At 42.9% G+C, this 23,786-nt stretch overlaps 1 protein-coding gene across 9 annotated transcripts in view; it reads right to left on the reverse strand.

Moving 5' to 3' along the window:
• Positions 1-21,270, reverse strand: part of FAM13B (family with sequence similarity 13 member B) — a 124,443-nt gene extending 103,173 nt beyond the window's left edge. For 5 of the 9 annotated variants that reach the window (XM_053566062.1, XM_053566063.1, XM_053566061.1 and 2 more), the window contains exon 1: positions 2,234-2,418. The gene's annotated coding sequence lies outside the window, so the exon portion shown is untranslated. Of the gene's footprint in view, positions 1-2,233; positions 2,562-9,461; positions 9,589-21,180 lie in introns of those variants that run through there. The other 4 variants (XM_053566060.1, XM_053566057.1, XM_053566054.1 and 1 more) reach the window with 3 other exon arrangements.
• Between the last annotated feature and the right edge of the window lie 2,516 nt (positions 21,271-23,786).

A 23,786-nucleotide genomic window follows, 5' to 3' on the forward strand; every position in this document is an offset into this window, starting at 1 on the left:
AGGATAATGCTGCATGATTCTACCTATGAGGAAACTAGACTAGCCAAATTCGTAAAGACAGAAAGTAGAATAGAGGTTATTAGGGTTGGTAGAGTGGGGGAACAGACTTATTGTCTAACGGGTAAAAGTTTGAGATAATGAAAAAGTTCTAGAAATGGAGAGTGGTAATACTTGCACAACACGGTGAATGTACTTAATGCCACTGAACTGTATACTTAAAAATGTTTAAAATGGGGCGGCGCCTGTGGCTCAGTGAGTAGGGCGCCGGCCCCATATACCGAGGGTGGCGGTTTCGGACCCAGCCCCGGCCAAATTGCAACAGAAAAATAGCCGGGCGTTGTGGCGGGCGCCTGTAGTCCCAGCTGCTCGGGAGGCTGAGGCAAGAGAATCGCGTAAGCCCAAGAGTTAGAGGTTGCTGTGAGCCGTGTGACGCCACGGCACTCTACCTGAGGGCGGTACAGTGAGACTGTTTCTACAAAAAAAAAAAAAAAAAATGTTTAAAATGGTAAACTCTATGTTGTGTATACATTTTACTACAATGAAAATATATTTTTAAAATGGTAACGGTTAAAATAGTGTTATGTACATTTTACCACAATTCTTTTTTAAAAAAAACTAAAATTTATACTCTCATAGTCCTAAATTTAGTGTACAGTGATGCACAGGTAAATTGGGTTATGCATAAATGATAATACAATTAGTTATTTTTTTTTTTTATTTTTTTTAGAGACAGAGTCTTACTTTGTCACCCTCCCTACAGTGCCATGGTGTCACGGCAACCTCCAGCCCTCGGGCTTAGGCAATTCTCTTGCCTCAGCCAACCGACTAGCCTGGATCACAGGTGGCCCGCCACAACGCCCGCCTATTTTTTTGTTGTAGTTTGGCAGGGGCTGGGTTAGAACCCACCACCCTCTGTATGTGGAGCCAGCGCCCTACTCACTGAGCCTACAGGTGCCACCCCAGTTATGCTATTGATGGAGAAATACTGACATGTCGCTATAGTCATTTCAGCTATTTTGTCCTAAAATGACATTCTAATAAAAAATAACTGTACCATTTACTTCATCCAATGAAGAACTTTATGCCACTGTGAAATGCCCTTTTACATCTTCCAAGGACTTAAACCGTGTGACACAGATGCCCAATTGGTAACAAAACTAGAGAAAATACGACCCCAATTTTAAACAAAGCACTCTAATGCACAGTTCATCCAATCTCATTAAACAAGTACTAAGTACATAATACCCTGTGAGAAACCCTGGCCAAGAAGAATTTCAAGATTACCAAAAGGAGAGCTGCTATACATTAACTCAGCCGCAGAAAGACAAATAATTCAAAACTATCCTTTAATGTCTGCCTCTATAAGCATTGCACCCCAGTTATTTAATGTTTACAGTCTGCATTACTGGGGCTCCAGCCGCCATTTTTAGATTATCAGTTCCTTGAAAGTAAGGCAAATGCCTAACTTATATCACCGTTTAGACCGCATAATGAGGAATCAAATGAAACAATACACTGTCTTTCTACAAGGCTGTTTGGTTTTAATTACAAACAAAACCAGCTTAACAATTTCCACTGGGCGAGTGCGCTGATTCAATTTCCCATAACCTTATCTAGGAAACGAGGCGCCCCATCTGAAACTTAATGCCGTATAAAGTGCCCCCTCTCGTCTTGCCTATGTAGAGTGCAAGGCCCCAGTGCAACAGCCCAATTTTGGCCATATTCGCTGAGTGATTTTAAGGAAGTCAGCTACCACTCATCTCACGTGACCTTAAAAAGGGGCGCAGCTGAGATCAGGATTAAACCACACTCTTTTTTCTTCTACATCAACTTCACTGCCCAGCCTGAAGGAAGTGGGTGGGGAGGAGTCGCAGAACCAGTGGACAGGGAAGGGTAGCAAACAAACACGGGTATCGTGCCATCTACTTTGGGAGGGCTGGGAGGTGAGGGGGCACACCCGCTCACGCGCACCGCAGCGACTGCAAACAGAAGCCTGCCACACCCCCGGCAGCCTGGGGCAAAGCTCCATGGTCCGCTTTCTCTAGCAGAAAGGGGCCCTCTCTACAGAATGTCCCACCTTCTAGGCACTACCCTGAGTCTCCGGCACTCCGAAACACCACGCTCGGAAGTCAGAGCCGGTGGGACACTACGCTGCGGGGAAGCAGCGGGGGGAGGGCCGCGTCCACCATCGGCCCGCGCATGCGCAAATGCGGGTACCCGCCCTTTCACCTACCGTTGGAACCGCGAAGCCCAGTTCCCCAGCCGCGGCCACTTCTCCAGGACCCGCGGCGACGGCAAGAGGATGAGAACTGAGGCCCCAAGTGGCTCCGCGGCCCGGGAGCCTCTTCCTGTGGGGGCTGCTGGCGGGAGGCTGACGCGACGACTATGGCGAGGGGCCAGCCCGGTAAACGACCCTCGGATCCCCCCGGCGGTGGCGGTGGCGGCGGCGGAGACGGAGGCAGCAGCTGAAGCGCAGAACCTCCCTAACGGCGAGCGGGAGGAGAGTGGAGGGCTGAGGGCGGAGGGCGGGCGGTGGGCGGGGGCCGAACCGGACGTGACGTGCGTGGGAGGGGCGGCCGCAGCCCTGGAGTTAGTTGGTTTGCTAACCGTTGTCTCGCGTCCCACCCCAAATTTGGGCTCTTGCCTGAGCGCAAGAAGCCAGGCGCAGGCCCGAGGGGGTCTAGGTTGAGGGAGGTTAGGAAGGAGAAAGAAACGGGCGATGGGACAGATGAAGGGAAAATCCGGAAGACTGAGGGGGTTTCTGGTCTCTGCAGAGGCGGCCTTGCCCTTCTTCAGAGAAGACTAGGATACTTATATCCAGGCGAAGGGCACAGAGGACTCAACAGAAAACCCTGGGGCAAGCCTAGGTAGTGATTCACGTTCCCAGTCCCAGAGTTGTGTGTTAGATATGGGACCCACCGGGCTGCACCTGCGCCTTACCCGCCCCCCACGCTTCCCCTTTCACCTTAAGGATCTGAGCTAGACTCCAGACAGAACACTGATGCTTTGGTGCCCAAAGGCTCTAGGAATGTGAAAGCGATAGGCTGCATGCTCTCAAGGAGCTTCAGCTATTAAACTGGAGCTGCGGAGTCAGAGCTGAAAGGGGGCAGAACGAATGAGGAACTCTTTGAACCTAGGGGTCTACTTGGTTGCATAGCCACCCAGACCAACCCTGCAGCTCCCTTGGGCTCACAAAGGTATGAATATTCAGCCAATCTCTTCTTTGCTTTAGTCTGTTAAGGGCTTTGAGAGCTTCCATTAAGTAAAACGCAGTGTTCTGCCTTTGGACTCCTGGATAGCGGGTAGATGAACACCTGCACAAAGAACTCTGGTTGTCTGTAAAAATATGAACCACCACAATTCATCTGTCCCCTACCTGCCTGAGCTGGAAGTCAGTAACCCTGAAAATGTAAAACAAGACGCTTCATAGAACTTGGACAAGATTAAAAATAAATAAATAAAAAGTCACCCTATGAGATGATCTGTAAGTGTTACAGAGGCCAAGGGGCTCCCAAATTTCATCAGTGAGACTAAATCCTCTGCAACCTAAGTATCACATTCTGTTATGCTGTCATAACAGAAGGGTGGGGTCCACAAAGAGTCTAAAACCAGCAGAATCTGAATAAGAATGTCTTGTAGAGCTCCGCTCCCACTCTATCCAGAATAAAGGTGACTAATTCTAATAACCAAGACCAATACCCATTATCAGGACAGTTAAAATCTTAATTCATATTCACATATTCAACCAGTACTTCTTGAGTGCTTACTACGGTCTACATTAACAAATAAGATCTTACTTTCATGGAGTTTATATCTTAGCAAACTTAAATTCTGGCTATCCCTTAAGAACATACAAAAACGGTAAGGCACCGGCCCCATATACCGAGGGTGGCGGGTTCAAACCCGGCCCCGGCTGAACTACAACCAAAAAATAGCTGGGCGTTGTGGTGGGCACCTGTAGTCCCAGCTACTCCGGAGGCTGAGGCAAGAGAATCGCCTAAGCCCAGGAGTTGGAGGTTGCTGTGAGCTGTGTGATGCCACGGCACTCTACCGAGGGCCATAAAGTGAGACTCTGTCTCTACAAAAAAAAAAAAAAAAAGAACATACAAAAAGCCTGTGCTCTAATTCCAAACTCAACAAGTAGCCTTTCTACAACTCAAGGGGTCTCAAATTTACATGCCCAATAATAAGCAATTGTCCAAGGCACACAACTGGGATTAGTACATACAGTCTTTGTCAATTAAAAATTTCAAATCATGGTTTATGAATCAGCTTCTGTTTATTGGGTTGATTATGAAATTATTTTATCTGAATTAATTTCCTAGAGCCTGATTAAACTTGAGTGAAAAATAAGTTTCCAAATCTGCCAAACTGAGGACCAGACTGGTTTCATAGCAGCCCAATTAAGATGCAGCCTGTAGGGCAGCGCCTGTGGCTCAGTCGGTAAGGCGCTGGCCCCATATACCGAGGGTGACGGGTTCAAACCCGGCCCCGGCCAAACTGCAACCAAAAAATAGCCGGGCGTTGTGGCGGGCGCCTGTAGTCCCAGCTACTCGGGAGGCTGAGGCAAGAGAATCACTTAAGCCCAGGAGTTGGAGGTTGCTGTGAGCTGTGTGAGGCCACGGCACTCTACCGAGGGCCATAAAGTGAGACTCTGTCTCTACAAAAAAAAAAAAAAGATGCATCCTGTACATTTAGCCTTGCATCTCTCTTCAGACATCTTAAATGGAAGCTTTACCTGTGATTCCATGCTTGGAGAACAGAGGCAATATGGTTGCTTCCAAGGCTTAATTATAAGTGAGTAAAAATATGAGTAAATCCTAAGAGAGTAAAAAACCCTCCTGAACTTGTCCCACCTATGCAACACAGGCTCTTGTTGACATAACAGACTGTTATAGAAACTTGCTTCAAGTATGAAACCCAAGATGTAAGCTCCCAAAGGGCAGGGACTCCCTTGCATTTTTGTGCCCTATTCCCAAAGTATGGGCTCTCAAAAAACAAATGAGTTAACTTAGTGACCATTTTCCCCCAGAAAAACTCAAGACCATGTCCTTAAAAGATATATTTTCTGAATCTTACTTGATAATATGAAACTAGTATGGTCAACAGGGAGGGCACCTAGGGGTATAATTTTTAAAAGAAAAACTTTATTTTTATCTTTCTCCATCCTTTCAACCTGTGCAGTGGAAATGGATCTGTCGTGTACCTAGTCAAAAACTAAGGCAGTTTCCTTGAGTTCCAAGGGGTTCTGTGGAAACTATTCCAAGGTTCTATTCTTGGAAATAGAATCCTATAGTTATTGAGTCACAAAGAGTGAAACTTTTCCTTCTTTCCAGCTGGGAATAGGTGTCTCACTGCTTGCTTGAAAGAGGAAGAACATAGTCTTTCTCCTCCCCCAGCCTATTAACCGGAGTCAAAGTAGGGTGGGAGGGGAACAGAAAGGTTCATTAATTTCATGTGATAGTTTATGACTCCCAGGGTTTGGTAGATGTTTAAAACTGACTTTTTGTTCTCATAGTTAACTTTTGTGGTTACCTCAGCACCCACCACCATCCTTGTTCTCTGGTGGCTTCCCACCCATAATTCCCTGGGTCTAAGCAAAAGCACTGTATCCTGGTAGTTCTTGACTTGCTGTTTCAACCCCTAGGAATCTTGTGGTCCACCTACACCTACTTACATACTGAAGCCTGCTCATCTCTGTAGAGACCCTGTCAGAGGGGATCTAAGACAGCTTTGATGCTGGTTGTTTTGCAATCTGTTATTGTATTACAGCAGGTGGTGTACTCCACACCCTAGGCAAGGGACCTCAAACTTTTTAAACAGGGGGCCAATTCACTGTCCCTCAGACCATTGGAGAGCCGGACTATAGTTTAAAAAAAAAACTATGAACAAATTCCTATGCACACTGCACATATCTTATTTTGAAGTAAAAAAACAAAACGGAAACACATACAATCACACCACCTCATGTGGCCCGCGGGCTGCAGTTTGAGAACCCCTGCAGGATGCTGTTCACATCATCGTCTGTAGATTTGTGGATTTATTTTGATAGTTTTCCAGCAGGTGGCAGTAAAGTGTTTTTTTCAAAGTAAATTAATGTGACTAGTTTTCAGTAAGTGGAAGGGAAGTATCTGGATGAAGTAGAGCTTTTTTTTTCTGATGGCGCTGCTATGTTAGACTAGTGGCAGCTCTGAATGGCTCACACCTGGTCCACAGGACGTTCTCATGCACTACTTGTCCAAACAACTTGGAAGTATGGGTCAATCCCAGTGCAGATTTAACATTCCTCTGCTGTGTTGCCAAACAGCCACCAGCCCTAATCCAGATCTACTATGCACCTCTAACTGCAAGAGACACATCTCAAGCACTCTGAGTAGTTCCACTGAAGGCCCTTTTCACGTGCTCAAGATAAAAGGCAAGCAGGCACCTTTACTAAGAATTATAGCACCCCACCAGCAGTCTCCAGAGAAATCCTCCTCAATAATTTTTACTTGACCTTTTGTAACTAAATAACTATGAGTATTTAGAATTATATATCTGCTTTTGTCTAAATCTTCTGAAATTTCTAGAGTGGAGTCCCTCTTAGAACTCACTTTAGTGAGTTTTTTGAGGGAAATGGGGCCATTCCATTTTTTTTTTATATAATATTTTGGTGCTTCAACAATAGTTTTCAACTGGATAATTTGGGGGGCAATATCTGGAGAATTTTTTGGTTGTCAAAATTGGAAAGATTCTATTGCCTTGTGGATAGAGGTCCAGAATGCTGGTAAACATCCTACACTGCTCAGGACAGTCCCCCGCAACAAAGAACATCTTGTAACATTCATACTTATTACTCTGTTGCTCACGTACCTCTGGAGGTGAGTCCATGCCAGGAAAACTATTACGTGAGTTAAGTTTTTTTTTTTTTTTTTTTTGACTTTTTTTTTTTTTTTTTTTATTGTTGGGGATTCATTGAGGGTACAATAAGCCAGTTACACTGATTGCTTTTTTTTTTTTTTTTTTTTTTTTTTTATTGTTGGGGATTCATTGAGGGTACAATAAGCCAGTTACACTGATTGCAATTGTTAGGTAAAGTCCCTCTTGCAATCATGTGTGAGTTAAGTTTTTAGTCATTTCTTTGCAAAATGACTTGTTTTTTTTTTGTTGTTGTTGTTTTGTTTTGTTTTTGAGACAGAGTCTCAAGCAGTTGCCCTGGGTAGAGTGCTATGGCATCACAGCTCCCAGCAACCTCAAACTCTTGGGCTCAGGTGATTCTCTTGCCTCAGCCTTCCAAGTAGCTGGGACTACAGGTGCCCGCCACAATGCCCAGCTATTTTTTTTTGTTGCAGTTGTCACTATTGTTTTAGCTGGCCCAGGCCAGGTTCAAACCCACCAGTCTCCATGTATGTGGCCAGCACCCTACCCACTGAGCTATGGGTGCTGCCCTGCAAAATGACTTCTAAGACAAAAAATATCTAACTTATCTGAACAGAGGCTTTATGCCCCTCAGAAGAAAGGTCATGAGTCATATTACTTTAGAAAGAATATATATTTGTTACAACCTAGACCCATGTTCTAGATGCCAGAGAGGACCTCAGCATATCCGCCTCCTCAAGGTTACCAGTGTCACTGAGATGAAACTTGAAGTCAGGAAGCAGTTCTGTCTCCTTACAGATGACTAATAAGGTCCTGATTATTCACAGAGAATCCCATGGCTGTCTCTTTCCTTTATATTCATTTGATTGAATTCAGCAGAATGTTGAGCCCATCTCTTGTGCCATCACAAGGAAACTTTCATTAACCAAGTGTCCTCTTTACTCTAAGGGATCTCCTCCCTGACCAAGGCTATTTGAGTACTAGGATATGGATTAAGGTTTGTTAAGGCTGCCATAATCTCTTTTAATACAATGTTAAGAACAAACTGGAGGGGCGGCGCCTGTGGCTCAGTGAGCAGGGCACCGGCCCCATGTACCGAGGGTGGCGGGTTCGAAACCGGCCCCGGCCAAACTGCAACCAAAAAATAGCCAGGCGTTGTGGCGGGCGCCTGTAGTCCCAGCTACTCGGGAGGCTGAGGCAAGAGAATCGCTTAAGCCCAGGAGTTGGAGGTTGCTGTGAGCTGTGTGAGGCCACGGCACTCTACCGAGGGCCATAAAGTGAAACTCTGTCTCTACAAAAAAAAAAAAAAAAATAGCTGGGCGTTGTGGCAGGTGCCTGTAGTCCCAGCTACTCGGGAGGCTGAGGCAGGAGAATCACCTAGGCCCAGGAGTTGGAGGTTGCTGTGAGCTGTGTAACACCACGGCACTCTACCGAGGGCGATAAAGTGAAACTCTGTCTCTACAAAAAAAAAAAGAAGAAGAAACTGGAGCCATATTAGCTAGTAAGAGCCAAAAAGATATATTCTATCCTCATCAATTCCAACACTTAAAAAGTAAAATAGATAGAACAAACATTTAATATTTACTGATATTGAACTTGGAATAACTCAAACTTGCATTTGCATTTGAGTAACCAATTACTTACCTTGACTCTGGTCAAGTTACTTAACCTAATTGTACCTTAGACTCCCCATTAATAAAATTGGAAAACCAATACTTAACTGAATTTTATCCATAAAAGTACTTTGTAAGCCATATATTATAATTTTTTTATTCCCCTTTTCTATGCTGCTTTTAAAGGCCTAAAGAAGAATCTGGAGACTTGGTGCCTATAGCTCAGCAGCTGGGACACCAGCCATATGGACTGGGGCTGGTAGGTTCGAACCCAGCCTGGGCCTGCCAAACAACAACTACAACAAAAAAAATAGCCAGGCATTGTTGCAGGCACTTGCAGTCCCAGGAACTTGAGAGGCTGAGGCAAGAGACTCGCTTAAGCCCAAGAGTTAGAGGGTGCTGTGAGCTGTGACGCTACAGCACTCTACTGAGGGCAACATAATGAAAGTCTGTCTCAAAAAAAAAAAAAAAAGGCCAGGTGCGGTGGCTCATGCCTTTCCTGGCAGAAGTTGCCAAATACTTGTCTATTTGTTTTTAATTGAAAACAAAGAACCACTAAGAACACCCCTGCCCCTAAAGACTTTGAGGTTGCTGTGAGCTGTGACGCCACAGCACTCTACCGAGGGTGACATAATGAGACTCTGTCTCAAAAAAAAAAAAGAAAAAAAGAAATCTTATGAATCTTGTGAGTTACAATAAATACAAGCATACGTTTTCCCTAATTAGGAGCAAGTGTACAGCCCACTTATAGAATAAGATATGACTGTAGATAAGGATGAGAAAATATATGCAGTTTTATGTGCAGGGAACGAACTACTACATAGGGAAATGACTGTAACTTCTTTGATTATCACAGTACAGTAAAATGCTAACAAATTCAATCAAATTCACCTAGTTTTCTCTTTCTTAAGTTACCCTCCTCTACGAGGAAGAAATAAATGACTAAAAACCCATGAAATTAAATCTTCTGATAAAGGAGAAGCAACTCACCATCAGAGAGTTATATTGCTGGCTCTTCTGAGGAATGCAGTGGAAGTCTGTCTGAGCCACTTTGCCCAGGACCATTGTGCCAGTGTGCAAGAATGTGTGTGCTTCATAAACAGAAAGATATTACTAGCTGCAAAGAGAAGAAACTGTTTCAGGGTGTACAAATCCCACGCCAACCTCCAAAATAATGGCAAATACTGTTCTGATATTAGCAACCCAAAGTAACCTTTGTGTCCATTATTTATTCAAACATATTTCTTAAGCAACTACTATGGGTCAGGCACTGTGCTAGGAGATATGATCATGATCTCTGCCCTGAATAAGTTTCATCTTACATTATCTCTGGAATAGAATTTTTTGGAACTAAACCAAAGTTAACACAGTGTGCATTTCAGCTTCTGATTTACTCACACAGCACTGGTGCCAGTCAAATCCAGTTTGGGGAGCTGGAACAATTGACAGTAACTCTCATCTTTGCCAAGTCAACATTTTTGGCTTGATAACTTGGAGTTCAGTGTATGACAATAGTGTAAGCCAATGTGAGCATCAGCTATAAGACTAATTTGTTCTGGCTTCTTTGTTAAATTTCTATAGTCAGCTAGATATTTCTTTCACAATCAGAACTTTTAAACTCTTAGAAATAAATAAATAACAAAGAATAGTTATCCCATTCCTCCTCTTCCCTTTCCCTATGTCCTTATAGGGGAAAGAAAAAAGTTCTCAAAGACTCAGTGAGATTATGACCTTCACAAAACATGAACCTTCTGCTGTTCCTTTAACCAGAAATCCAGGAAGGCGGCTCTCAACATACTCTCCCTCTTCCTTAATAGTCTCAGGCTTGGGGTGGCGCCTGTAGCTCAGTGAGTAGGGCACCGGCCCCATATACCAAGGGTGGTGGGTTCAAACCCGTCCCCAGACAAATTGCAACAAAAAAATAGCCGGGTGTTGTGGGGGTGTGCCTGTAGTCCCAGCTACTTGGGAGGCTGAGGCAAGAGAATCACCTAAGCCCAGGAGATAGAGGTTGCTGTAAGCTGTGTGACACCATGGCACTCTACTGAGGGTGACAAAGTGAAACTCTGTCTCTACAAAAAATAAAAAAATAGTCTCAGGCTTTTGGGCCTTCCTATTATGTGACCAACCAGGCCCCTTCTCAGGCATCTTGCATTTGGACCACACCTTCTGGGGCAAACTGACAACTCAAATGTTTGCAGATTGCAATCTAACTACAACTATACTTTCACCAAACATTTATACCTGACTCCTCCTTTCCACTAAAGACAAATATATAATAATTTGTACAAGCATTTGATGGTTTCCCAATCCCCAAGATCATCAGAGAAGCAATGAAACATGAAGGTTTATTTTAGATATTCCCTATTTTAGATATTTTAGATATTCCTGGTGACCCCTATTTTAGATATTCCTGGTGACTGAAAAACCAATCTGTGTATACAAAAGAGAAATGTTATAGTTATTATGCATGTGTCTTTATTTTTCCTGTTGTAGTATGGCAATGTCTCTTGCCAAAAACAAGCATTGTAAAAACATTTGTTGAAAAAATAAATAGCCCATAGTTTAACCAAATCTTTTGCTTTTTAATAAGATTTTACTGTTGTTTCTTCTTGTTTATGTATATTGTTTTTTCCACCTAGAAATGCTTTGATACTAATTCATATGCCAAAAAATATTTATTAAGCACTTACTATATGCCAGGTACTGTGCTAAGTGCTGGAGACACAGCAGTGAATGTACAGACATGATTCCTGTCTTGCGGTGAACACAGTGTAATTAATTATGCCTATCGCATGCCAGAATCCCACTACTCATTGTTCAGTAAGCCTAAATTCAGCTTAAGTGTCCTTTTAGGAAGCCATCTGTGACCTCACCTAGACCAAATAAGTCATCTGTAGGGATGCCCCTGGCATATTGCCTATATATCATATTGACAATCTCCCCAAAACTAGGGACTCTGAAGGCCACATCCTCATTGGGAGAACAAGAAAAAAACCTGGCCTACAGAGGGAAAGGGTAAGGATACCTGACCGTTTCCACCTTAACTATGGAAGGAGTTGAAAAAAAGAAAAAGGAAACTCTCCTCTAAGAATTCCTAAACAAGTTTGCAAGCATATTATAAAGAGCTAGAATTTCACATTACTTGTATGACCCAAAAAACCCAAGCTGGAAATTATAAAAGGGGTCTCTTTAGTTCTCCCAGGCAGCTGGTAAAAGCAAAAGAATCCTCCAGGTAAGGCTCCAAAGAATCTGACCTAAAATAAATTTTAATGATAGAATATCACAAAAAGTTAATTAATTGAATGAAGAAGAAGGAGGATGAGGAGAACAAGAGGAAGAAAAGAACTCCAGAACAATGGAAGTGTTCAAAAAATGTCTAATTAGTGGCTCGGCATCTATAGCACAATGGTTAGGGTGCTGGCCACATACACCAAGGCAGGCGGGTTTGAACCTGGCCTGAGCCTGCTAAACAACAATGACAACTACAACAACAACAAGAAAAAAATAGCTGAGCGTTGTGGCAGGCGCCTGTAGTCCCAGCTACCTGGGAGGCTGAGGCAGGGGAATCGCTTAAGCCCAAGAGTTTGAGATTGCTGTGAGCTGTGACGCCACAGCATTTGCCACCGCACTCTCCTGAGGGCGACAAACTCTGTCTCCAAAAAACAAAAAGTGTCTAATTAGAGTTCTCCTTCTCCTAAGAAGAAGATAATAGAATGGAGGAAAGGCAATATTCAAAGAAATAGTGGCTGACCATTTTCCAGAATTAATGAGCGGTATAAAATGAAATGCACACATAGTTAAAGTTCAGGACACCAGAGAAAGAGGGGAATCTTAAAATTAGGCAGCAAAAAAAGATGGATTAATCTTTTTTTTTTTTTTTTGGTAGAGACAGAGTCTTACTTTATGGCCCTCGGTAGAGTGCCGTGGCCTCACACAGCTCACAGCAACCTCCAACTCCTGGGCTTAAGCGATTCTCTTGCCTCAGCCTCCCGAGTAGCTGGGACTACAGGCGCCCGCCACAACACCCGGCTATTTTTTGGTTGCAGCTTGGCCGGGGGCCAGGTTTGAACCCGCCACCCTCAGTATATGGGGCCGGCGCCTTACTGACTGAGCCACAGGCGCCGCCCCTTTTTTTCTTTTTTTTTTTTTTAAGCTGTCATCCTGAGTAGAGTGCTATGGCATCACAGCTCACAGCAACCTCCAACTCCTGGGCTTAAGCGATTCTCTTGCCTCAGCCTCCCGAGTAGCTGGGACTACTGGTGCCTGGCTATTTTTTGGTTGCATCCGTCACTGTTGTTTTTTGGCGGGCCCAGGCTGGACTCGAACCCACCAGCTCAGGTATGTGTGGCTGGCGCCTTAGCCGCTTGAGCGCTAAGCCAATTAATCTTCAAAGAAGAGAGATTTTGGCTGACAACTGACCTTTCAACAGTAATAGTGTAAGCCAGAAAATATTGGAATATATCTTCAAAATGTTATGAGGTTGCTATAAACCCCCAGTCCTATACTCACTGAAACTACATATTAGAAGAGTAAAAAACATTTTTTGATAAATAGTATAAAATTTGAAAAATCAGTAAAGTATCACAAGAATGGAAAAGCAAGTATCGAATGAATTCAATGGTGATGTGAAGCCAGTAGATGAACTAATACCTGCCCACACGAGAGGAAAACTCAATTTCATTCAAGTTGTGGGGAGGTAGGAAAGGCATTGGCATGCTCTCACTTAGTGGCGACAATGTAGCGGTATAGAGCACAGCTCCTGGTGAGGGGCACAACTGCAAGAGGGACATCACCTAACAGACACAAACACTGCAACCTAATCACATGTACCCTCGTGTTAATCAAAATTTTAAAAAATGAGTTGGACATAGAAAAAAAAATCAGTTAACCATGATTGCATTAATATACACAGCTATGATTTAATTTAATTTAAAAAATCAGTTAAAATTCAGATTTTAAAACATAAGAGAATTTATTACGAATAGATGTTCACTAAAAGAAATGCCAAAAAAAGCTTGTCTGGAAAAAATACAGTAATGTCATAAAGAATATCCAAAATGCAAGAAGAAATAATGAATAAACTTGCAAACGTGGTAAATCTAAACAGTACTGATTGTCTAAAATAATAGTAATAATGTATAACTTCTATTCTTTGGTAATTTTACATGTACTATTATAAGTGAGTGATTAAAGTAGTTGTAAGGCTTTGTATTGTGTAAGAGAAGGCTAAATATACTGTGTGTGATTTGTTGAGCTAAATATGCATGTTAAAATTTCTAGATAATCACTACAATAAGTGAATCAGTATGTATAACTTCCAGTTTATTAGAAGCTTTTAAATGGAATAGGAGGATCTTAATTTTTTTTTTTTTTTTGAGGCAGAGTCTCACTTTGTCACCCTCAGTAGAGTACTATGGCATCACAGCTCACAGCAACCTCAAACTCTTGGGCTTAAGCAATTCTCTTGCCTCAACCTCCCAACTAGCTGGGACTACAGGTTCCCCCTACAATACCTGGCTATCTTTTTGTTGTTGTTTTCATTGTTGTTTAGCAGGTCCCGGGCTGGGTTCAAACCCACTGCACGTGGCTGGCGCCCTAACCACTGAGCTACAGGCACTGAGCCAGGAAGGATCTTAATTTTTTAAATGGATAAGAAATTTTACTGTATTGTATTTATTTATTTATTCTTAAGGCGGAGTCTCACTTTGTGACCCTGGATAGAGTGCCCTGGCCTCACAACTTAAAGCAACCTCAAACTCTTGGGCTTAAGCCATTCTCTTGGCTCAGCCTCCTAAGTAGCTGGGACTACAGGCACCCACCACAAGGCCCGGCTCTTTTTTAAAGACAGGGGTCTCAGCTCGGCACCTGTACCTCAGTGAGTAGGGCTCCAGCCACATACACCAAGGCTGGTGGGTTCAAGCCCAGCCTGGACCTGCTAAAACAAAAATGACAACTGCAACCAAAAAATAGCTGGGCGTTGTGGCGGGCGCCTGTAGTCCCAGCTACTCAGGAGGCTGAGGCAAGAGCATCACTGAAGCCCAAAAGTTTGAAGTTGCTGTGAGCTGTGAAGCCACAGCTCTCTACTGAGGGCAACATAGTGAGACTGTCTTAAAAAAAAAAAGTCAAGGGCGGCGCCTGTGGCTCAGTGAGTAGGGCGTCGGCCCCATATGCCGAGGGCGGCGGGTTCAAACCCAGCCCTGGCCAAATTGCAACAAAAAAAATAGCCGGGTGTTGTGGCGGGCGCCTGTAGTCCCAGCTGCTCGGGAGGCTGAGGCAGGAGAATCGCATAAGCCCAAGAGTTAGAGGTTGCTGTGAGCTCTGTGATGCCATGGCACTCTACCCGAGGGCGGTACAGTGAGACTCTGTCTCTACAAAAAAAAAAAAAAAAGTCAAAAGCACTAAAATGGAGCTAAATGGCTTTTTACTGCAGATATACTTAAGAACATAAGAACATGCAATATTAATTTTTTTCAAAGATTAAAAGCCTATAAATACAGAGGGTGCAAAAAAGTATATACATTTTAAGAAAAAACCTAAAAAAAGAAAAAAATTGTATTAAAATTATGTAATATTCAATATATACCAATGTTTGTTATCTTGCATATGTATCTGATAGCTTAATTGCAGAAGTCAAATGTGACTTAAGTATTAAAATTTCAATAGTTTTTTCCTTTCTTAAAATTTGTATACATTTTTTGGACTCCATATATTTCATGAATACATCTCAAACAAGTTTAATATACATACACATACTGTAAACTTTAGCAGTATTACTTATATACAGCAAAAATGTGTGCACATATGCATCAAAAGTACCAAAATATGCACAGCTTCATTTTGCATATTAGTAAAAAAAAAAAGGAAACTAGACTTCAGGTTATACTACAAACCTATAGTGATCAAAGCAGCCTGATACTGGCACAAAAATAGACATGTAGATATATGGAACAGAACAGAGAATCTGGAGATAAACCCAGCCACATATCGTCATTTGATCTTTGATAAGCCTAACAAAAACATACATTGGGAAAAAGATTCCCTATTTAACAAATGATACTAGGACAACTGGCTAGCACCCTGTAGAAGAATGAAACTGAACACTCACCTTTCACCACTAACAAACATTATTCTCATAGGGTAAAAGATTTAAATTTAAGACATGAAACTATAAAAATATTAGAAGAGAATGCAGGAAAAACACTTGAAGATATTGGCCTGAGAAAATATTTTATGAGGAGGACCCCCCCTGGGAACTGAAGCAACACCAAAAATGTATTACTGGGATCTGATCAAGCCAAAAAGCTTTTGCCCAGCTAAAGGAACTGTAAGAAAATCAGCCTTCAGAATGGGAGAAGATTTTTGCAGGTTATAATTCTCACAAAGGTCTGATAACTAGAATCTACAGAGAATTAAAATTAATAAGAAAAGGACAAACCCCATTTCTCTGTGGGCGAGAGACTTGAATGGAAACTTCTCTGAAGATGACAGGCGTATGGCCAACAAACACATGGAAAAATGCTTATCGGCTTGGCACCCGTAGCTCCCTGGTTACGGCACTGGCCACATACACTGAGGCTCGCAAGTTTGAACCTGGCCCGAGCCTGCTAAACAACAATAACAACTGCAACAAAAAATGGCCAGGCATTGTGGCGGCTGCCTATAGTCCCAGCTACTTGGGAGGCTGAGACAAGCAAATGGCTTAAGCCCAAGAGTTTGAGGTTGCTGTAAGCTGTAACACCATGGCACTCTACCCAGGGCGACATAGTGAGACTCTGTCTCAAAAAAAGAAAAATGCTGGCTCGGCGCCTGTGACTCAAGCAGCTAAGGCACCAGCCACATACACCTGAGCTGGCGGGTTCAAATTCAGCCCAGGCCCACCAAACAACAATGACAGCTGCAACCAAAAAATAGCTGGGCGCTGTGGCAGGCACCTGTAGTCCCAGCCTGTGGGAGTTGGAGGCAGGAGAATCGCTTGATCCCAGGAGTTGGAGGTTGCTGTGAGCTGTGATGCCATTGCACTCTACCCAGGGCTACAGCTTCAGGCTCTGTCTCAAAAAATGCTCATCATCTTTAATCATCAGAGAAATGCAAATCACAACCACTTTGAGATATCACTTAACTCTAGTAAGATTAGCCCACATCACTAAATCCCAAAAATGCAAATGTTGGCATGGATATGGAGAGACGGGAACACTTATACACTGCTGGTGGGATTGCAAACTAATACAGCCTTCTTGGAAAGCAGTATGCAGAATTCTCAAGGAACTAAAAGTTGACCTACCATTTGATCCTGCAATATCATTACTAGGTATCTGCCCAGATGAACAAGAATCATTTTACAACAAAGACATTTGCACCAGAGTGTTCATTGCAGCCCAATTCATAATTCCAGCCAAGTCATGGAAACAGCCCAAATGCCTATCAACCCATGAATGGATTAACAAATTGTGGTATATGTACACTATGGGATACTATGCAGCCATAAAAAGAGTCTTTACATCTTTTATGTTTACCTGGATGGAGCTGAAACATATTCTTCTGAGGAAAGTATCTCAAGAATGGAAGTGAAAAAGGCCCAGAAATGTGACTTAGACCTGTAATCCCAGCACTTGGGAGACCGAGGCTGGTGGATTGCTTGAGTTCAGGAGTTTGAGATCTCCTGAGCAAAATCGAGACTCCATCTCTAAAAAATAGCCAGGTGGGGCAGCGCCTGTGGCTCGGAGGGTAGGGCGCCAGCCCCACATACCAAGGGTGGCAGGTTCAAGCCCGGCCCCAGTCAAACTGCAAAAAAAAAAAAACAGGCGTTGTGGCGGCGCCTGTAGTCCCAGCTACTCGGGAGGCTGAGGCAAGAGAATCGCGTAAGCCCAGGAGGTGGAGGTTGCTGTGAGCTGTGCACTCTACCAAGGGCAACAAAGTGAAACTCTGTCTCTTAAAAAAAAAAAAAAAAAAAAATAGCCAGGTTGTGGCCGGAACCTGTAGTCCCAGCTGCTTGGGAGGCTGAGGCAAGAGAATCATTTAAGCCCAAGAGTTTGAGGTTGCTGTTAGCTATGACACTACAGCACTCTACCAAGGGCAACATACTGAAACTCTGTCTCAAAAAAAAAAAAAAAAAAAGCTCAGCGCCTGTAGCTCAACAGCTAGGGTGTCAGCCATATACACTGAGGCTGGCAGGTTCGAACCCAGCCCCTGCCTGCCAAACAATAGTAACAATTACAACAAAAAAATAGCTGGGTGTTCTGACGGGCACCTGTAGTAGCCCCAGCTACTTGGGAGGCTGAGGCCAGAGAATCACTTAAGCCCAAGAGTTTCAGGTTGCTGTGAGCTGTGACAACACAGCACTCTACCAAGGGCGACATAATGAGACTCTGTCTCCAAAAAAAAAAAAAGTATCCAATGTACTCAATACTATTATGAAACCAATATATAATCACTTACACATTCATATGAATGATAAAACACAAATATCGTCCAGAAAGAAGGAGGGGCAGGCGGGGGGGGGGAGGGCAAATGGAGAGAGGGTACTTGGAGGGATCTCACCTATTGTGCACAATGCCTTGCTAGCAGGAGAATAAATTCTTACAGTTACTCTGGAGAACAATTATCTACAATTATCTATTACCATTGTTTACCAAAGCTGAAGACACAAAAACTCTGTAACTGAGCACTTCCACTCATTGGAAATCTACGTGTGCATAGGTAGCAGAAGACAAGGCAAAATGTTCCTGTCTGCATTGATTCTAATAGCCCCCAAGTGGAAATGACATAAAATTCCAGCCACAGGGCTCGGCGCCTGTGGCTCAAGCGGCTAAGGCGCCAGCTACATACACCTGAGCTGGCGGGTTTGAATCCAGCCCAGGCCCTGCAAACAACAATGACGACTGTAACCAAAAAATAGTCAGGTGTTGTGGCAAGTGCCTGTAGTCCCAGCTACTTGGGAGGCAGAGGCAGGAGAATCGCTTGAGCCCAGGAGTTGGAGGTTGCTGTGAGCTGTGATGCCATGACACTCTACCCAGGGTGACAGCTTGAGGCTCTTTCTCAAAAAAAAAAACAAAAAAAAATTCCCACCACAGAAGGATGAACCATACAATGAAATACATATGGCAATAGAAAATGAATAAGCCTAGACTAAGAACTACAGATAACCACCTGGTTGAATCTTATAGAAGGTAAATAAAATACAATAGAAACATGTAGCCAGGCATGGTGTCTCACACCTATAATCCTAGCACTCTGAGGAGCCCAGGTGGGTGGATTGCTTGAGCTCAGGAGTTCAAGACCAGCCTCAGCAAAAAAAGCAAGACCCTGTCTCTACTAAAAATAGAAACACTGAGGCAATAGCACCTGTAGTACAGTGGTTATGGCACCAGCCACATACCCCGAGGCTGGCAGGTGCAAACCCAGCCCGGGCCAGCTAAACAACAATGACAACTGCAACAAAAAATAGCCAGGCGTTGTGGCGGGCACCTGTAGTCCCAGCTACTTGGGAGACTGAGGCAAGAGATAGCTTGAGCCCAAGAGTTGGAGGTTGCAGTGAGCTATGACGATGCCATGGCACTGTACCCAGTGTCACAGCTTGAGACTCTGTGTCAAAAAAAAAAAAAAAAAGAAAGAAGGAAAAAGAAAAAGAAAAGAAACATACAGAATGGCTTTTTTATGTAAAGTATAAAATCAGGCTGGGTCCAGCAGCTCGCTCCTGAAATCCTAGCACTCTGGGAGGCCGAGGCAGGAGGATTGCTTGAGGCCAGGAGTTCAAGGCCAGCTTGAGGAAGAGCAAGACCCCATCTCAACAAAAAAATAGAAAATTAGCCTGGTGTAGTGGCATATACCTATACTCCCATCAACTTGGTAGGCTGAGGCAAGAGAATCACTTAAGCCCAAGAGTTTGAGGTTGCTGTGAGCTGTGACACCAGAGCACTCTACCAGGGCAAGAAAGTGAGACTCAAGATGCCATTCTGTGAACTAGAAAGAGGATAGTTCTCTGGGCAGATAAATTACACAAAAGACATCTCCAATGGGCTAGTGCAGTCCCATGGACCCTCAGCCCAGCAGCTGATGGTGGCTTCGTACATAAAAGAAAGCTTATGTTCACTGGAAGGCAAATCCCTCCTCCATTAGCAAGGCACATTTGTGCAGCAGCCAAACTGTACCACCACGCTAGCAGTCCACCTGGGACCTTAGAGCTTGTGTAATAGTCTACTTCTCAAGCTGAGCACAGGGTACATGGGATTTCCTTTTCATAATTATTCTTCAAACTATATATATGCACTCTCTTTTGTATATTCACAATTTAAAATTAAAATATTTAGCAATGTGATGAAACGTAATACCATTGTATACCATATAGACCTTTGCCACTATCTCAATGCTAGTCCCCTTCTGTATACAAGCTAATCACCAGAGAATTCTGAAGGATATTGCAGAAATGCAGTTAATTCTATGAAAACTCTTTTCAGAGTTGAAGTAAGTTACCTACGAGTAAGAAAACAGGATTTCTATTTTTTTAGTCCTATTTTCTTTCTTTCTTTCTTTTTTTATTTATTTATTTATTTTTTGAGACAGTCTCAAGCTGTTGCCCTGGGTAGAGTGCTATGATATCATAGCTCACAGCAACCTCCAACTCTTAGGCTCAAATGATCCTCTTGCCTTTTTGCTCAGGCTGGTCTTCAACCCAGGAGCTCAAGCAGTCCATCCACTTCAGCCTCCCAGAGTGCTAAGATTACAGGTGTGAACCACTGTGCCTGGCCTCTATGTCTCATATTCAATAAAAGGTTTTTATCTGTTTTCTCATCCATGTATCATCCAGTGATAGGAGCTAAATGTGTAAACCACAGAGAAATTTGTAGGCACATATAATACAGGAAAGTTTCCTAAGACCTAAAGAAAAATATCATTATTAGGGATCTGGCATGTCTAATAAAATCTGGCATGCTGACCTGACAGGAAGCTAAAAGAAGAACTTAGAGGGAGGTACTATGCATACCCAGCCATCTTGGATTTTGAGATACTACAACTCTGAGATTGCCTTTTTCAGGGCCTTTCTCGTTTTATAACAGAGCTATGGGTAGAACAGAAGATTACGGAAACATCTCTTCACCCCTCCTGTGTGGTCCTGCTATCATTAGAAGTCATTTTGGTCACTGGTCCAAAAATCCAAGTCCCAAACCATGAAGTAGTAGTTTTGTTTAATTAAATATAAGCTCTTACTCTTCCACATCCAAGAACTACTCTTCTCTATCCAGCTATGATGTTGGATCTAGGCAAATACTTACAGAGGGCCTCACAGATAGTCTAATATTCATACCTTCACGTTTTCTCTGTTTTGTCAAATACAAAAACAATATGTCTTTGTTCCTGGTTTTTGGCACCAAAAGTAATAGTAATGCGGAGTCATTGGGAAAATTCAAAGACTTCAGAAAAATAAAGAATAAAAAGCAAAATTCTCTTCAGTTGCCTATTTTTAAGATTATAACTTCATCATTTTGATCTAAGAGTAGCTGCAATATATTGAGTACTTGGCTATGTGTCAGCCACTACAGTAGGTATAAATCATTTCTTAAAACAACCCACTTTCTTTTGTATATCGGAACCGAGACGAAATTCAAGCCCCCAGTTTATTTTACCCTAAACACTGTACTTTATCCACTTTATCCCTATGCCAAAAAAGTCTCATTTCTCCCTAATGTAGAGACCCCAAAGGGGAGTGACTCACCCAGACACTCAGCCCTGTAGATGCCTATTTCAGGCAGGACCACTGGAACACAGGTTGAAAACTGCCAAGAAGTCTTCAGGCAAACTTGGCTGCCTATTATCTGAATCCTTAGAAATAAAGAACCAGTCTTCAGGACAAGGGTCAAAGATAAACTAGAAACAGCAAGAAACATGAAGACCTTGGCCCCATTGCATTCATATCACAGAACAGAGGGCTAATGACTTGGCAAATCAGCACCAGGGTTTCCAGGAACCTTCCTACACCAACCTGCCCTGCTATAATTTAAAACACACACACACACAAATGGAGGCTTGCGTGATGAACTTTTAATCACAGGCATGAGCAACAAACATTTTGAGGCTTTCTTTTTTATAAAATTAAAATTATTATTCTTTTATTAAATAATCCAGAATAAAAAGGTATTCCTAAGAATCTTGCTGTTGTTTTTCTCTAATATGGTTAACCTAATGTGAAATATAGGTATGTGATTTTTCTAGTTCATCATAACCTTCCAAGAAAGGACGATGGAGCTGGGCGTGGTGGTACACACTGACTAGACCCAGCCAGCTGGAAGCTGAGGCAGGAGGACCACTTGAGCCCAGGAGTTTGAGGCCTCAGTGCCCTGGGGTTCATGCCTGTGAATGGCCCTGCACTCTAGCCTGGGCAACAGAGCGAAACCCAGTATCTATTTTTTTTTTTTTCACAGAGTCTTACTTTGTACCGTTGGTAGAGTTCTGTGGCATCATAGCTCACAGCAACCTCAAACGCTTGAGCTCAAGTGATCTCCTTGCCTCAGCCTCCAGAGTAGCTGGGACTACAGGCGCCCACCACAATGCCCAGCTATTTTTAGAGGGGGTCTCACTCTTGTTTAGGCTGGTCTGGAACTCCTGAACTCAGGGCAATCCACCCACCTACAGCCTCCCTGTATCTAAATTTAAAAAAGAAGAAAAGGAAGATGGAGTAAATTATGTCTATGAAACTGCTAAACTCCCTTGAGACACCTATTTGATGAGCTAATGGTAGCCTAAAACCAGGCTACGAATAAATGGAGGGTTTTTATCTTTGTATATTCTTTCTATCTTTATATAATTGATGTTTTCCAATAAAAAGTCACACAAAAAAAGTGCCAGGCACTGGTCTGGGCACTGGAGTAGAACAAAATGAATAAAACACAGTTCTGTTCTTTTGAGGTGCAATAATCTCTATCATTATCATGTTTCAGCTTACAAAGCACTTTCACAAATGTTTTCTCTGATTCATCCTGTAAGTGCATATCATGACTGCAAATCCAACCTGGAAACCTCCTACTTTTTATTATTTTATTATTTCTTCTCCCTTCCCCTCCCCCCCATCTTTCATCATTTTCTGTGATAAACTAGGAAGGGTTAGATCCCTGTCAGTTGAGGGTGACAGGGGTAGAGTGAGACCAAGATGGAGAGAAACCTTTATCCTATAGGTGGAGGCCTGCATGTGGTTAGTTTTAGGACATTTCAGAAAATATTATCAAAAACAATTTTTTTAGATAGAATTTTGCTCTATCATCCAGGCTAGAGTGCAATGGCCTCAGCCTAGCTCACAGCAATCTCAAACTCCTGGGCTTAAGCGATCATCCTACCTCAGCCTCCTGAGTAGCTGAGACTACAGGCACGGATGACAATGTCTGGTTAGTTTTTCTATGTTTTGTAGAGATAGAGTCTTAGTTCTGATCTCAAGCAATTCTCCCACCTCAGTATCCCAGAGTGCTAGGATTATAGGCATGAGCCACCACACCTGGCCAATATTATTAAAATCTTAAATGCTGGTGCAGCACCCATAGCTCAGTGGTTACAGTGCCAGCCGCGTACACCGAGGCTGGTGGGTTCAAACCCAGCCCTGGCCAGCTAAACAGCAATGCGACAAAAAAATAGCCAGACATTGTGGCAGGCACCTGTAGTCCCAGCTACTTAGGAGGTGGAGGCAAGAGAATCACTTAAGCCCAAGAGTTGGAGGTTGCTGTGAGCTATGATGCCACAGCACTCTACCGAGGGTGACAAAGTGAGACTCTGTCTCCAAAAAAAAAAAATATCTTAAATGCCATCTCTAGCCTTTTAAACACTTAAAGTGAACCTTTCTCTTACATAATCTTCCTTTGAATTCAGGCTGATTTTCCTATTTCAGGACAGTTTAAAGTGGGTCACAGAAAAAGAACCTCTTTCCCAGGATTACACAGCATAAAATTTTATTCCTTTTGACTCCCAGAATCTCATTCTGTGAAGCTCAGCTAAGGAAGGAGAAATAAATCTTATACTTCTTAGTGATCCTGAGAAAGCAGCAGGCAGCTGCAGAAGAACAACTCCCCTAAAGATAAGAACAGACTTTACACTGAGCTGAAATAACCTTGAAAAGAAAAAGAAAAAAAAAAAGACTCTGTAACTAATAACAATGGTTATTAACATCTGGTTTCTAACATCTATAGCCCTAACTATGTAGTTAATATTGAACTGAAGAGAAAAAAAAGGTATAAAAGAGTTTAGATAAAACTATTCCCTGGAACTTTGTGTTTCACGTCTTGAGACACCCGAGTTCTCCTCAGCAAATAAAGTTTCCTTCCTCTGTATTGTTGGTGT

This window comes from Nycticebus coucang, chromosome 17, assembly GCF_027406575.1.
Source record: "Nycticebus coucang isolate mNycCou1 chromosome 17, mNycCou1.pri, whole genome shotgun sequence".
Classification (NCBI taxonomy): Eukaryota; Metazoa; Chordata; class Mammalia; order Primates; family Lorisidae; genus Nycticebus; species Nycticebus coucang.